Here is a 17232-nt window from a genome sequence, read left to right as displayed (position 1 = left end):
ACCATTGTGCTCAAGGTTTCGTATCGTCGTGTTCAAGGGTCGTATCGTTGTGCTCAAGGTTTCGTACCGTCGTGCTAAAGAGTCGTACAGTCGTGCTCAAGGGTCGCACCTCTTCCTTTACTCCACAGCAAGACCATAGGGTGCATAAAAGTCTCTATATCATATACCGATCTTGAGTTATCGTGTACACAATACAGCGTGTACAAACAGACAGACAGACGTATGGGGTGAAGATAATACTCCATGCAGTAGGAGACACGTAAGGGTGTTTTGACCTCAGTTAAGAAACATGACTGTGAGCGTAACACGCCAAAAGTACTGGGAGAAATGAAGAATTTTTCCCTCCATCTAAACACATAACAGAACTTCAACGATAGCAAACACTTCTGGCTATTTTCTTCTTCTTCTTCTTCTTCTTCTTCTTCTTCTTCTTCTTCTTCTTCTTCTCTTCATCTTCTTCTTCATCTTCGCAACGTGATCAGATGGAAGAGCTGATGGACAGACAGACGTGCAAGAGAGACGGGACAATATACAACCATCTGTCTTAAAGAGACGCTGATCTGTATCACAAAGTCATCTGTGTCAACTTGTTGGAAAAAAGAGACAATTGATAACACACCGAAAAAAAAAGAAAAAAAAAAAACAGCATTTCTGAGCATTTCAACTTTGGGCCAGTTGCCCCAGTTGTTGAGGCAATAGACGAAACACCTTCAAAAAAAGATAAAATAGAAAACGAATCACGGTTTAGTGTGTGTGTGTGTGTGTGTGTGTGTGTGTGTGTGTGTGTGTGTGTGTGTGTGTGTGTGTGTGTGCAGGAGTATTTCCCCCAGATGTGACGTGCGATAACAGGTCACCGCGATTTCAAAACAGTCACAAAGTGACCTGAGGTCAAGGTGTGTGTGTGTGTGTCACAGTTGTAAGTCCTTTCTTAGTTTTACATTCGTCATGATCACGTGACTATTTATGGTCACACACACACACACACACACACACACACACACACACATATGTATATATATATATATATATATATATATATATATATATATATATATATATATATATATATATATATATATACATATATATATATATATATATATATATATATATATATATATATATATATATAACAAAGGTAAATGTACATACGCACGGAAGTGCTCACTTATGCATGCAACAATTATGCATGCAAGCAGACTTTTACGCACGCTACCACACATGTGCACTTTCGAACCCACTTACGCAACTCGGATAAAGGCACACCCCGTTTTCTATGTGCCTTTAAAAATGTGTGCAGACATTTAAGGATTCTAAATCAAGCTACTGTCTGCTTCTAGCTCTGGCGTAGCCACGGAAATTAATTAGCTTAGTATTACTGGGGAATATCATGGGAGTCTAGCCTCTGGTTGGGGGGGGGCAGGAGGTGGGGTTGTGACAGAGTAAGCATCTGGTTTAGCTCAGCTTAAGAGACGGAGTCTTAGCTTTGATGTGACGGGGAGGGAGGGAGGGGGTGGGAGAGATGTTATAGCTTTGGTGCGACACGGGTGGGGGGTGGGGGGTGTTATAGCTTCGGTGTATCGGCTGGGATTAGCTTTAGATTTAGTATCATAACAGGTCTAGAGGTGACTTTAGAAATATAAATTTGTCATAAATTAAGAGAAATCATGAAGGTTTGTAAAAGCCAAGATATCTTTTTTCTTTTTCCTTTAAAGGCTTTGTTAAAAGCTAAGATGAAATTAGACAAAATGTGAAAGGATTTGATTTTCTCTTTAGAAAACGTATTTTCACTCCCTAAACCTAAATACTGAGCGTTGCCGACAACCGCAGTACCACAGACATGATATAATACGAACAATGCTTCAGTACAAACCTCTGCATTATTTGTAAACTTTCTGAGTCACGAGGAAGAATGTTCAATGCATATGAATAACGAATGAATCATTCCTTACCTACATCTCTAATTACGTTTTAACGATGTCGACCTTGATATACCGAAAGGTTTTGAATAAACGATGTTACTAAGACGGGTCGTCTTTCCCCTCTCTCATTCTTTGCTCTCTCTTGTATATCTACTCGCAGCTTCTCCCTCTCACATTCTTTGCTCTCTCTTGTATATCTACTCGCAGCTCCTCCTCCAAGCCGCACCATCTGCTTATAACAGCGGCCGATGGATCAACCTTTCTTTTCTCGCTGACGGAGTCCCTCAGGGCTTTGTACTGTCTCCCCAACACCTTTTTTTTTTTTTTTATTCTTATCGCATCAACGAACGACTTTCTCTCTCTCTCTCTCTCTCTCTCTCTCTCTCTCTCTCTCTCTCTCTCTCTCTCTCTCTCTCTCTCTCTCTCTCTTCAACGGATAACCAACTGCAGCTCACATGTCGACGAGCGAACACTGTATTCCATCACTTCTCTCCAATCCTCTTATAGTCTTCTCTCACTGGACGTACGCTTCGACTCGCAACAATTGCCACTTTAATAAACTCACATTCGCACAAGGTTCTCCAATGGCGTAGACACAACTTGGTTGTGAGTAATGCCTCAGAAACCCACACACACACACACACACCCTCCCTGAAATCACTCACAACCTTCCGATTATCTCCGATATACAAAGCATCATTATCAGAGGGAGACAAGACAGTCCTATCGAGGAAGTTCTCGCTCCGAAGAAAGCCACCATTTCCCTGCTTCTTATTGTAGCGCAGCCTTCGAAGCTGCAACAGCCCTAAAGAAGGGATCCTGGGATTGTTACTACTACTACTACAACTACTACTACTACTACTACTAATACTACTAATAATAATAATAATAATAATAATAATGATAACAATAATAATAACAGTAATAATAATAATCATCATAATAATAATAATAATAATAATAATAATAATAATAGTAATAATAATAATAATATTAATAATAATAATAATAAATGGTATCAAATCACCTCTTTCTGAAAAGTGTCGGCAGACTAACATAGGAATAAACTGGTTTTAAATATTCCAAATAACCGGTAAAAAAAATTTTTGCCCACTCCACCCATCACTCATCTTCTTAATCAACACCCTGACACCCCTGATGAACTGGCACTTTAAGGCAACTGTCACAATTTAACTGGTCAACTCTGGAGGGAATATAAATTCTTCAAATGCATTGTAAACACGACCAGGGAAGCGAGTTTAATTTGTTTTGCTGTGCAGAAGTGTGTGTGTGTGTGTGTGTGTGTGTGTGTGTGTGTGTGTGTGTGTGTGTGTGTGTGTTTTCCGTTTCTTTACCGTCTTTTCGTTCATCTGTGGCGTTATTGGGAGAGGTCAAGTCCTAGGAACAGGCAGTAATAGGACCTAGGAACAGGTGTTAACGGCAGTAACAGGTCCTAGCAACAGGCGGCACCAACAATAACAGGTCCCAGCAACAGATGGTAACAGTAGTAACACATCCCATCTACAAGTAGTAACATCAGTAACAGGTGATTACAACAGTAACACGTCTAAGCAACAGGTGACTACGACAGTAACAGGACCCATCAACATAACAACATTAACAGGTTTCAGCAACAGATGGCAACAGTACTAATAGATTCCAGAAATTGGAGGTAAGTATAGTAACAGGTTCCAGAACACCTGTTCCTTGAACAGGTTCCAGCAACAGGTGGCAACGGAATGAAGAGAAACAACAGGTTCCAGTAACAGGACGCCTACTGTGAACTGTTCCACTGTTTCGTTCTCTAATTCAATAGTTTGAATAGGAAACAAATACAGATTGACTTACATAACCTCATATGGTAATACCTTTCCTACATATCTTTCCTTTTAATTCCTTAAGAATGACTGTACGACCTATGAACTCAGAGGTACGACCCTTGAACACGACGGTACGACCTAAGAGCTCAGTGGTCCAGACCCTTGAGCACGACGGTACGACCTGAGGGAACAAAGCGGTCAGACCCTTACGCACAACGGAACCACCCTTAGGTGTAATGGCAGAGTCTTTCACACACACACACACACACACACACACACACACACACACTCAAAAGTCCACCTCATTATACCTAAGGGTCGTACTGCCGTGCTCAAGGACCGTACCCTCGTGCTTTACGACCGTACAGCTGTGCTCAAAGAATCTTAAACGGCATGGCTGAAAGATCGTACCACCGTGTACGATTAAACGTACCGTCGTGCTAAAGCACAGCTTCAAAAATTGTTACCGGTCCTTCTTAAGGATCGAACTATCGCTTTATGACAAAGATATTATAAATCATAAACATCACAACACATTAGGAACAACCCTCCACAATATAACAACCAGTTATATTTCCTTCCCATATCATTTTTCACACCACAATTCTCCTCCCGGGGTCATCATTCTTCAACCTAAAGTGACCTTTGTGTATCAAACGTCTCCCCCTCTACTATACCACTCAACAAAGTACCACAACGCTACCGCACCATCTAGACGATGTTATTAGAAGCTGAAGTGGTAAGAGTCCTGCTGAGTCACCACACACACACACACACACACACACACACACACATCTATACTTAACATACACAGTCAAAACAAAACCGCTAAGTAAAATTCTATATATAAAAAAAAAACAGTAATTCGCATGGACATACGTGCACATTTGCAAAAATATACCTAAATACACACACACACACACACACACACACACACACACACACACTGATCACGCCAGCTGATTTTCGTCTAGCCAGTAGGATGGGTCACTGAGTCGACTCCTAAAAAGAAATCTTATCTGTTTTTGTTGACTTTTTGCTCTTATTCCAGAGATAACTGTTCTTACTTTAGACTCAACTGTTCTATACGGTAACTTCTCAATACATCCCACATGTTCTTGCTACATGGTTAAAGAAAATGTTTTAGAAATATGGTGTCTTTTTTTCCACCCTTGTAATGAATCGTCAGTGCGTATTGGAGACAGTAGTCTAAACACTGTCCTCTGTATTTATTATTTTATGCAATATGCAAAAGGCCACAGTGAGACAATCCCTGTTACACATATTCACTACACATGAGCACACTTTTACATATCGTACCCTCCTATGATATATATACGGTATATAAACGTCTGTACACAGCGAACGTTTTTCCAATGAAGAAATCTTGTGAGAAACACCTGTTATCTCCAGACTACAGCAGAATACATTACGCATATCCATTTCAGAAGACATTCACCACACATATTCACTACAAGCACCTGCGCGTTGAAACCTTCACTAAACGCATGGACACATGAACCATCAACTCTCTAAACCCACTTGATATTCTCTTAACACTATCAAGTAGAAAGTTCATACACAGACACTCCTGTCTGCCTTCTAATCCATACCAATACACCAGCCAAACTACCTGAGCAGATGATACACCAAGGTCTTCTCCACACCCTCACACAAACAACTACACGTGTCAGGGAAGAGACATCCTCACCCGTAGAAGGTAAACAAGAGTGATTAGCCATGAGGCATCAAACAGCAAGTCTGGGACACACACACACGCTACCATGTCATTTTACCGAATGCCCCGTAATATCAAAATGCTTTCCTATACACACTTTCTTAATAGCTATAGAGTTAAACAACTGACATTAGTTACGGTGCTATTTAAAGGGTAGTATATATCTGGTTTTGATGAACCCTCACATGGAAGCAATGTAAAACGAATTTGACTCTTTAACAATGAATAATCTTGTCATGCATTGATTGTCAAATACACCTCTCAAAAATAGGAAAGTATTCTCAGCCAAGTTATGAGTTTCCAAGTCACATATTGGGCACATAAAGTTGAATTCAATGCAACAAAATGACCCATCTCTGACGTATCATCTTTTGAAGTTGTTTTTTCACCAGCGAACGATTGTGAATAATTGAAAGAAAATGTCGACGTAGTTCCTTGAATACCTTGAAGGCTTATCGTAACACCCGGCAGCTTTCCCATAAAGATTTTGACATGCTAACCAAATGGAGCTACGCTCACTTGACATGCGAGTGCTAAACTTCCTTTAACAGTCACATTCAAACACCGACAAGAGGAATTAAATAAAAAGAAAAAAAAAGAAATCATCCCTCAGAAATAAAGAGGGATAACACTACTTAAAAACTCTAAGAGGAGGGGGTTGGGCTGGACGACACTTACTTTTAACACACTCGTGGTGCCTGGCAAGTGTATAAGCGAGACGGGAGCTCCACGCAAGACACACCCTCCACCGAAGGCCCACACATACACACTGGAGAGCCCAGCCCGGCCCGGGCCGGCCGGGGAAGCCACGATGGAGTCATCTGTTGCCCGAGCCACAGTTGCCAAGCGGTCAATATCCAGGCGAGGTGGCGTGAACACGTGACTCTTTACATCACCCACATCAACAACACTTTCATAAGCTCTTAGACCTGCCCAAATGAAGTGGAAATATGAACGACTACATCACGATACTTAACCACTTGATCACTTATCCAAAGTATCTTGGATATACTTTGGTATTTGAGATGTAATTTCTTGCATGGGATTTATATAGTTTATGGAAATGATTGATTTCCAATCAAAGATGATGATGAAAATGAATTAAGAGGAATAGAGGATATGATGCCATGATCAAAAATTATATGAATCAAAGTGAATGTCAACTAACTCCTATTGCATGTCACTCAACCTTAAATTTCACGCCACTTGGCAATGACTGTAAGTGTACACTTTCTCTACTTCCACGAAAACAGGCAAAAAGAAGAAGAAAAAAAAAGAAAGATGGAAGACGAGCATTACGTTTTATGCATCTTAACATGCACTTTTGGCGTCCCTTGAGGGTAAGCGATCACTCGGTGGCAAATGTTTGCGATGAAAGTTTGGTCAAGTTCAAATAGGCTTGGAGGTGGTCGAAGGCGGAGGAGGAGGAGGAGGAGGGTGAGGAGGAGGGGATGATTGATTGATTGAAGGGAAGGGAATGATGAGGTTACGAACTACGGAATGATGAAGCCGTGAGGAACGGTGAGGAGGGGATAACCCCAAATGATGAGTCGAGATGAGTGATGGTGAGAAAACGATGGTCGTATGTTAAATGTAGGACTGTGAGGATGATGATTAATGATGAGGTATTAAATGTATGATACACTGGTTGATAAAATAAGTACCTGACTACACACACACACACACACACACACACCACACCACACACACACACACACACACACACCACACCACACGCACACCACACACACACACACACACACCACACACACACACACACACACACACACACACACACCACACACACACACACCCACACACACACATACATATATATATATATATATATATATATATATATATATATATATATATATATATATATATATATATATATAGCGTTAAAGAGATGGCCTTCATTTGAACATCAGCTTGTTCGCAAAGTCTCAGCTAACAAGAAAAAAGGTGATATAACGCAGCATTAAGAATGTATATTGAACAACTCTCATATGATGATACGTAAAGAGGTGATATGAGAGAGGGAATGTGTAGACATTATGATGAGAATATAACAACAGCGTTATAACACAAGTCCTGAGAAGTACATAACATCTCTAACAAGTAACATTACAAAATACAAGCCTCGTTCAAACTTCCGTAGAGTAACGAATCATGATTTTCTGTTGAGTACCTAACCTAACCTAACCTAACCTAACCTAGAACTTTGAGAAATACGAGTACACTCCTGAGACTAGAAGAAGAGAAAAAAAAAAGAGAGAAGAAAGTGTTGACGTCAGTAGATGGCTAGGTGGGTGGATGGGGGCTGGGGAAGGTGGAGTGGGGGAGGAAAGGTCATCATGAGCGACCCATCTGTATGCTGAGCAACGGCGTCGGGCTCGCAATTCCCTTCGGGATGGTCGACCCAGCGCTTAATATATCATAGTATTTTTAGGGGTACATTTATCGCTGACCACATATCTTCCTGCAAGAATGTGATATATATATATATATATATATATATATATATATATATATATATATATATATTATATCATTCTTTATTGTACTTTGTCGCTGTCTCCTGCGTTAGCGAGGTAGCGCAAGGAAACAGACGAAAGAATGGCCCAACCCACCCACATACACATGTATATATACAGACGACCACACACGCAAATATACATACCTATACATCTCAACGTATATATATATATATATATATATATATATATATATATATATATATATATATATATATATATATATATATATATATATATTATTATCCCAGCTCCGGTTTCTACGAAAAGGTTTAGGTGTTAATAGCCCATACCTGTTATAATCTTAGCAATCAAATCTCTACACATACATAACTTTCAAGGAAAATATATGGGGCGGAAAGCGTGTATGATCCTTGAATTATCTTGCCCACAGGAACAAGGTGTTTCATATGAACCATCTGATGGCTATAACCTAACGACGTGCTTGGCGACCCACACAGGTGATTAGACCTAATGCCGGATGACCAACGAGCGAATTGCATCTTCACACTACCAAAAAATTATTTTTATAAACGTTGTTAGCTTTAACCTATGACTTGTCTAATGTGCACTTAAGGTAAAGATTATTGGTATAGTGTTTATTAATGATAAGAAGGAAAAGTTTTGGAATCTTATATATAGTGTGAATAGGTAACATTCCTATTAGTGCATTAAATGAAATAGTTTAAGAATATATACAAATAGCATGTAAGTAAGAGATACTCGAATTCAACCAGTTAATTAGTGGTGTTATAAAGACAGTATGTCAAGTCATTGTATTTCACAATTCCCAGCTGACACAGTGTCAGTATTACACCACTAGAACGATCATCGGTCAAGATAGATAAATAGATAGATAGATAGACAGAGAGAGAGAGAGAGAGAGAGAGAGAGAGAGAGAGAGAGAGAGAGAGAGGGTGAATACTTGTGAGTTCGACTCCAAGCGATGAGAACCCACCCATCTCACCTACCACACGTGCACCTGTGTGTGTGTGTGTGTGTGTGTGTGTGTATACCTGCTCCAATGACCATGTGAAGGCTCAGGTGGGACCCCACCCTTCCCCTACAGACCCACCCCCGAGAATAATGGACCTAGGCAAGCGAACCCACCAGACTGCGGGGGAATTCCACAAAAAAAAAAACCCTCCGCCCAGTTCCACTCAACAGTCTGGTTTTCGCTAAAGTAGGACGAATTACAACCTTTTTTTTTTTTTCACCTGAATTCTTGTGATGCTTTTGGTCCTGCTGGGTTTGTTGTTCTTGTTGTTGTTGTTGTTGGAGTATTTGTTGTTGTTTTTGTGATGTTGGTATTGGTATTATCATTATCATCATTTTTTGATAATGATAGTATTAAGAATGATAATGATGATTATAATGATAACCATTATCATCATTTTCATCATTATCATAATTATTACCATATTATTATCATTAATATTATCATTATTATTATTATTATCATTATTATTATTATCATTATTATTATTATTACTATTATTATTATTATTATTATTATTATTATTACTATTATTATTATTATTATTTTTATTATCATTGAAAAACTTACAATTACAAAAACTCGCACAATTAGTTTCTATTCTTTTCGTCTCAGTTGATTATTAATCAGCGACAATGATTATTCTGATGACATTTCAAGGCATTGCGACTTCAGTGGAAACGAACATGAGTTACTACACTGCTTAGATATAACTCATATATAGTTATCAGGTTGATGTATCCAGGTAATATGTAATCATAATTAGCAACAGACGATTGAAAAGTGATATGGTCGTTTGTTTATTCACCTGACCGTTAAGAGTAAGGTCAAAGGACAGGTCATTTTGCCTAACGACCCATCGTGTTTGTGACTCCCACAGTTGTGCTCAAGGGTCGTATCGTCGTGCTCAAGGGTCGTACCGTCGTGCTCAAAGGTCGTACCGTCGTGCTCAAGGGTCGTATCATCGTGCTCAAGGGTCGTACTGTCGTAATCAAATGGCTAATAGACATGATTTTCACCCATGAAGTTAGAAATCACTCAACTATGAAGAGATGGGGAAACCTATATCTTCATACAAGGTTCACTGGTCAATTCTCTACAATGGTCCTACTTTACTACACTCAACCACCTTTTTCTACCCACCCATCACCACAAATTACCCTACCACACACTGACTTTTCCATCTAACTACCGCAAGCAACAGAGAAGGCATGGACTTACAGACAGACCTCGCTTATATCATACAAACCTCGCGAGGAAGAACTGAACAGCACAATTCATCCACTTTACACACACTGCTATGAATCACTTCGTCTCCCAAGTATTTACCAGGGAAATCACCCTGGGCTACTGGTGGGCGTGTCCATCCGCCTGGCAAACCTCTAGTGTATCACAAAAGGTATATTTTCCCCCAACGGAGGTTCCTTGTTAAGTGAAGGATGTGATTATCGTCATGGCCAAGATATTGGATAGTAGTGATGCAGCCAAACCTTTTCATAAAGAAAACTGAAAATCAGAAGTTCTTGGTTCTTAGAGGGGCAAGGTCATTGTACACACACACACACACACACACACACACACACACACACACACACACACACACACACACACACACATAAGTTGTGATCCTTTTCGAGATATATATATATATATATATATATATATATATATATATATATATATATATATATATATATATATATATATATATATATATATATATATACATATATATATATATATATATATATATATATATATATATATATATATATATATATATATATATATATATATATATATATATATATATATATATATATATATAGGTTTGTAGACACAAGAAGGTAAAGAATTCCAAAATCTAGCGGCGCAAGGGAAGAAACAAGCATCATAACCATCCATCATCCATGTGTTGCCACTCAGTCATCATCATATGCGCCTGGGATAGATAGTCGCTGTGATTAGAATAACATTATCGTGAGCCAGCAACTCCTGGCGTGTCCAGCATGTGAGATTTGGAGGTAAAGAAAAAAAAAAAAAGGGGGAAGGACATATTTCAGTGTATAGTGGGAGGGTAAAAAATCTTGTCAGAGAGATTCTGTAATTGTTCGGTAATACACCAGAAAATTACAGCGGCTTTGTTTGTTTATTTGTGTGTGTGTGTGTGTGTGTGTGTGTGTGTGTGTGTGTGTGTGTGTGTGATAAACATGCGATTGGACAATCGCATTTTTACCAAATGGCGTCCCAGCTTCGTCTCTTCGTTGTATATCAACTGACTGTTATATTTCTCTCTTGTGTCTCCCCTGATGATGTGATTATAACACGAAAGTGCACTTGGGAACTTATCGTGTTTCATTTTCCCCGTGGACTCATAGGAATACCTTGATCACGCGCAAATTGTGATCCTTTCCAATATATATATATATATATATATATATATATATATATATATATATATATATATATATATATATATATATATAACTTTACCCCCCTTTCAGATGGCGCCGCCCCCCCACACCCCTGACCCACAGTCGACAAGTCGAGTTTGACCAGTTTCCTCCGTTTGACGTCATCATCTCGGCAGGAAAATCCCAGCCGGACACCTTGAACGATAAACAAGGTCTTTAAACTCTAAAATCATCTACCACGTCTAAGAAAAGTAGAACACAAGTATATGTCAAGACCAAAAATACAAACAAAAACAAACAAACAAACAAAAACAGAACCTATCCAAGCGCATGATGTAAAAAACAATAGTCACCAAATAATGATCACTGATCATCATTATGTTGTAGCAGTTATCATTGCTGACTATGAATCACACACACACACACACACACACACACACACACACACACACACACGACTTTACCCGGGTTCAAATCCCGGTGCTGGACAGTCAGCCCACAGTCAACGCTGCTGTTCATCATCATCATCATCATATCCCCCTCCTAAAAAAAACTTTTAAAAGAGAACAGTCTGTCGGGGAAGGATGGATCTAAGGGCTTCTCACCCATGTCTTTGGAGGAGTGAGAGGATCACACAGATGGCTTTAGAAAGTGCATTCTGAAGGCGAGGCTCTCAACGCCCACAAAGACTCGAGGCGATCCAACTGGGAGTGGAAGGAGGAAGGGGAAACGACGAGTGAGGTGGGGATGGTGGAGGGAGAAGGGGGGAAAGCCAGCATCCCATTTGCCACTTCCCTCTGTCAGAAATGCTTCGAAGATGTAGAGAGAGGCAACGACAAACGCATCCCCACCAAACCCTCTAAGTGAAGAGGGAAGACCATAAATGAGTCACGTAGGAGAACAGGTCACCAGTGGAGATACCCAACCACCCTAGTCCTGCGGAAGCCATGGTGGTGAAGGAGAAAGAGGGCCAAAGTGGGATGCTGAAGCGTTGGAGAAAGTGAGTGTTAATGAGAGTTTCAAAGACTTTGGAGAGGGTAGAAGGAAGATGCTCTGGGGCGATGATCTATAGGGGTTAAAGTGGTCCTCTTTCTTAGGGATGAACTGCACCGAGAGAAGCTTCAAAGAGGAAGGAAAACGATGTTTTTTTTGGTTTTTTTTTTAGGCAGACTACGTAAGAGACGAAGGCTCGAAGCTAGCTCACAGGTACGCTTATAAAAGGTAAGCCAACTGGACCAATAAGCTTTTCCCAAGTGGAGGTAAGAAAGCATTCCAAAGACCCTCTTGCTCGAGGCAAAATATATGAGATGGCGAAGTTCAGTGGGAGAAAATGAGGGAGGGAGTCCAGAACGAGATGTTAAATCATCCACAGTTGAACTAAAGGAAAACAAGGCACCAGAAAGAGTGGTTTTATCGGGTCGTAGGAGGGGTGGAATAGTTAAATGACAGAGGTCAATTGAGATGCTTCCGGTCAAAGACCAGAAACGTCTGTCAGCAGAAGTCAAGTCAACAAACTCTCCTTTTTAATGAAGGTGTGCTTGACTTTACGAAGAGCATATCAGTAAAAATTGGAAAGCGGAGTGGGTTTCAAGTGAAGGGAAGAGTTTCATGGCCTAGCACGTTCTGTCCTTGATGCGACAAGCACCAGTAATGCTAAGTCCATGAGCATTTACGCGCTTGTGCTTGTATCTGCGTGCAATATATACATGCGTGTATGCATACCTGTGTTTTAATGCATTGTCTAAAACAGCTGTCTGTATCGCTATTTCAACGTTATCATATCCTCTGCTTCCTCTATAGAGAAAAGCCCTCATTAGCCACTGACGCCACACACTAAAAAACCATAACCACAAAGAAATGACAGATACAACAAATAACAGCTTCCCATTTTCTTTTTTTTTTTTTTTTGTAGAACAGCACCTAACTAACAGTTACAAGAGAAAAGTATATCTCATACCTCTGAATGACAAATAACAGACACACACACACACACACACACACACACACACACACACGCACACACACACACACACACACACACACGCACACACACACACACACACACACACACACACGCACACACACACACACACACACACACACACACACGCACACACACACACACACACACACACACACACACACACACACACACACACACACACACACACACGCACACACACGCACACACACACACACACACACACACACACACGCACACACACACACACACACACACACACACACACACACACACACACACACACACACACACACACACACACACACACACACACACACACACACACACACACACACACACGCACACACACACACACACACACACACACACGCACACACACACACACACACACACACACACACACACACACACACACACACACACACACACACACGCACACACACACACACACACACACGCACACACACACACACACACACACACACACACACACACACACACACACACACACACACACACACACACACACACACACACAGTGCACCTAAAACGACCCATATTATGAGTTTTTGTCTGTTCATCCCGAGGGCGCCCGTAAATGCCAGTCTAGCAACAACTTGCAACACTCACCCGTCCTCCATCCCTCCCTCACTCCCTCCCTCCCTCCCTCTACAACACCACGTGTCACCTACATTGTCTTTCGAATGAGATGAGACAACTTAACGAAGCGGTTTCAAATCTGTCTGAAACATCTCGATTAATTTCGAAATTACCTTTTCATATATATATATATATATATATATATATATATATATATATATATATATATATATATATATATATATATATATATATATATATATATATATATATATATATATATACATATATATATATATATATATATATATATATATATATATATATATATATAGATAGATAGATAGATATGTACATGTATATGCGTGTGGATTTCAGTATAAGGCTATCGTATGTAGTCTTGTAGTTAGCAGATGTTTTCCACCTTAATACAGAAAAGAATAAATCTTTTTTTTTAGACAATTAACACAAAACAAAAGCACATCTGGTAATACTATTGCACCTATGTTTCCTGATTGCACCTATGGTTCCTGATTGCTCCTAAGTTCACCAGGTGCTCGGGACGTAAAGATCTACCAAGAGGTGGAAAATGCAGCCGTGTGGGAAGACGAAGAAATATGATGTAGGAAAACATTTAGAGGACTAATACAGCCAGGGGAGTCCCGGTAAACACTGGATTATAATCACCTCACCTCTGGGGAGACTGGTGAAATCTTCTTCGACATCTTTTTAAAGCATTTGACGCGGTATGACGCGTGCTTGTGTGTGTGTGTGTGTGTGTGTGTGTGTGTGTGTGTGTGTGTGTGTGTGTGTGTGTGTGTGTGTGTGTGTGTGTGTGTGTGTGTGTGTGTGTGTGTGTGTGTGTGTGTGAGTTTGCTCTCGTGCATATGAAGGAAATAGACTCACACAGCAACCCTATACGAAGAAAGAAGGATGCACCATAACGACCACTCCTCGTATGACTGGTTTTTACAAAGAAACTATGGGAAGAAGTCATTCGCGTACCATGGGCTCTAGTCTCAGAAGATGAGACGTACATCTCACGAGAGCGGTGGCAGGAAATGATAAGTGTAGAATAGAGAAAAGAGAAGCAATGATATCATAGTCAAAGGAAAGGGTTAGTCAACGCAAAGGGAGCTGATAAGGTTGATGGGTTCTGATCCCACTGTGGATAAGAGAGAATGGATTAAGCAACCTCTTTAGATATGGTAGGACTCATCAAAAGAACAAGAATCGATGCACCTTTACAACACCTTAACTTTTAGGAAGTAGATGTTATAGTGTTTATTTAATAGGATTTGAAGGACGGATTGAAAGATGTGGTTATGCCTCCTAACCTGGTCATTATTGTTGGGATGAAGGAAAAAATCTTTTGAAATCGGACGAGAGGAAATGAGTGAGAATAAGACAGAGTTATACTTTAAAACTGAACCTCAACTTTTTCAAATTTAATAAAGCTGATGCTTGACCATTCCAAGATGCTGCACGTGTGTCCAAATCAAGGAATGAGACATGTTTGGTGGGAGGGGAAAGAAAAGAATATGAGTCTCGAAGTTCAGGAAAGAAAATGAGTTGAAGAACTGGAGAAGAATCGTAGACATATTAGGGAATAGAGAGAGGAGGAGGAGGAAGAACGCAGGTCGTGTGAGGATAGCATGGGCGATGAGATAGTCCCGAAAGAGACAGCTATTGACAAAATATATGAGCGAGAAGTTGCTAAATCACCAAGACTACTGCGATGGGACGGGTGGAAAAGGCGCTATGCATTCAGGGACACGTGGAAAAGGAGCTATGCATTCTGGGACAGGTGGAAAAGGACCTATGCATTCAAGGACACGTGGGAAAAGAGCTATGCATTCAGGGACACGTAGAAAAGGCGCTATGCATTCTGGGACACGTGAGAAATGAGCTATGCATTCGAGAGAAGCAAGAAGGCCAAGCAAGGAAGTTTAGTAAGCAAGACACACACACACACACACACACACACACACACACACACACACACACACACACACACACACACACACAAACACACACACACACAAACACACGTCATACCGCGTCAAATGCTTTAAAAAGATGTCGAAGATCACCAAAGGAGATTTCACCAGTTTCCCCTGGAGGTGAGGCACGAGAGAGAGAGAGAGAGAGAGAGAGAGAGAGAGAGAGAGAGAGAGAGAGAGAGAGAGAGAGAGAGAGAGAGAGAGAGAGAGAGAGAGAGAGAGAGAGAGAGAGAGAGAGAGGAAAGCTTTCCACACACAGAGAATAGCGTCTTTGGTCCTAAATAATACGACCTTCACGATGGTGGCAGACTACCATCACGGGGTCGAGGGGGGAAGGGGAGGAGGAGTTGGGGTCAGACGGAGTGGGAGGAGGAGGAGGAGGAGGAGGAGAGGAGGGGGAGGTGGAGGGTGGGGGTTGTTGAGTGGGGTGGGGGTTGGTGTGGGGTGGGGGGGGGGGTCAGACTTTCACTCCCACTGAAGGTGTAGTCGAACACCACCACCACGACCACTCCTCCCCCCTCCCCTCCCTCCCCTTCCTCCTCCTCCTCCTCCTGCTCCTCCTCCTCCTCCTCCTTCCTCCTCCCCCACACCCCCTCCCTCCTCCCTCACCTCCTCCAAGACGGACACACAGGGAATTCCCCTGACGTCCAACGGCATAGTTTTACACAAGTTAAGCCAAGAGGAGTAAACTGATTTATTCACAATAATGCCAACTATGGTATTGGTAAGTTTTCAAATGCTGAGAAATATTGACGAATGATAGTCCTTCGAGGATACACTACATTTTCTTTATTCCATTTTACATAAACCCATTTTCTTCCATGTTTACGATTGTGGTGTTGTTTTGAAGAATTATCGTACTCCTCGTTTATACAATCTTGACCTGAAACCAACCTGGGAACTGTCATAACTCATGAATTTTTTTATATGTAGCCATGATTCAGACAGACTCTGGCAGAATGATCATTAGCGGTAAATGACCACTTTATCCAACATACACGTACATTACAGGAACCTGACGTATTTGATACGTGTCCTCGTAATTGTTTTATACTAAGTACAGGTCCGCTACAGTTTGTCACATCTGCGTATACTGTTCATCCTTGTTTACCCCTTGTTTATCTGTTTTCTTTATGTATTACTGGTTACGCTTCTCCCTGTTTACACTTCAAGTATACGCTTTTCGTATGTGACCCCCATCTACACCCTGCTCCCCT

General features: G+C 40.8%; 1 protein-coding gene across 1 annotated transcript in view; it reads right to left on the bottom strand.

Moving 5' to 3' along the window:
* Positions 1-6268, bottom strand: part of LOC139758030 (uncharacterized) — a 76269-nt gene extending 70001 nt beyond the window's left edge. The window contains exon 1 of the mRNA XM_071679037.1: positions 6159-6268. The gene's annotated coding sequence lies outside the window, so the exon portion shown is untranslated. The remainder of the gene's footprint in view (positions 1-6158) is intronic.
* Positions 6269-17232: the final 10964 nt, after the last annotated feature.

The sequence above is a fragment of the Panulirus ornatus genome, chromosome 29 (genome assembly GCF_036320965.1).
Source record: "Panulirus ornatus isolate Po-2019 chromosome 29, ASM3632096v1, whole genome shotgun sequence".
NCBI classification, from domain to species: domain Eukaryota; kingdom Metazoa; phylum Arthropoda; class Malacostraca; order Decapoda; family Palinuridae; genus Panulirus; species Panulirus ornatus.
Note: the sequence above shows the minus strand (reverse complement) of the source record. Positions and strands in the feature narration are given on the sequence as shown.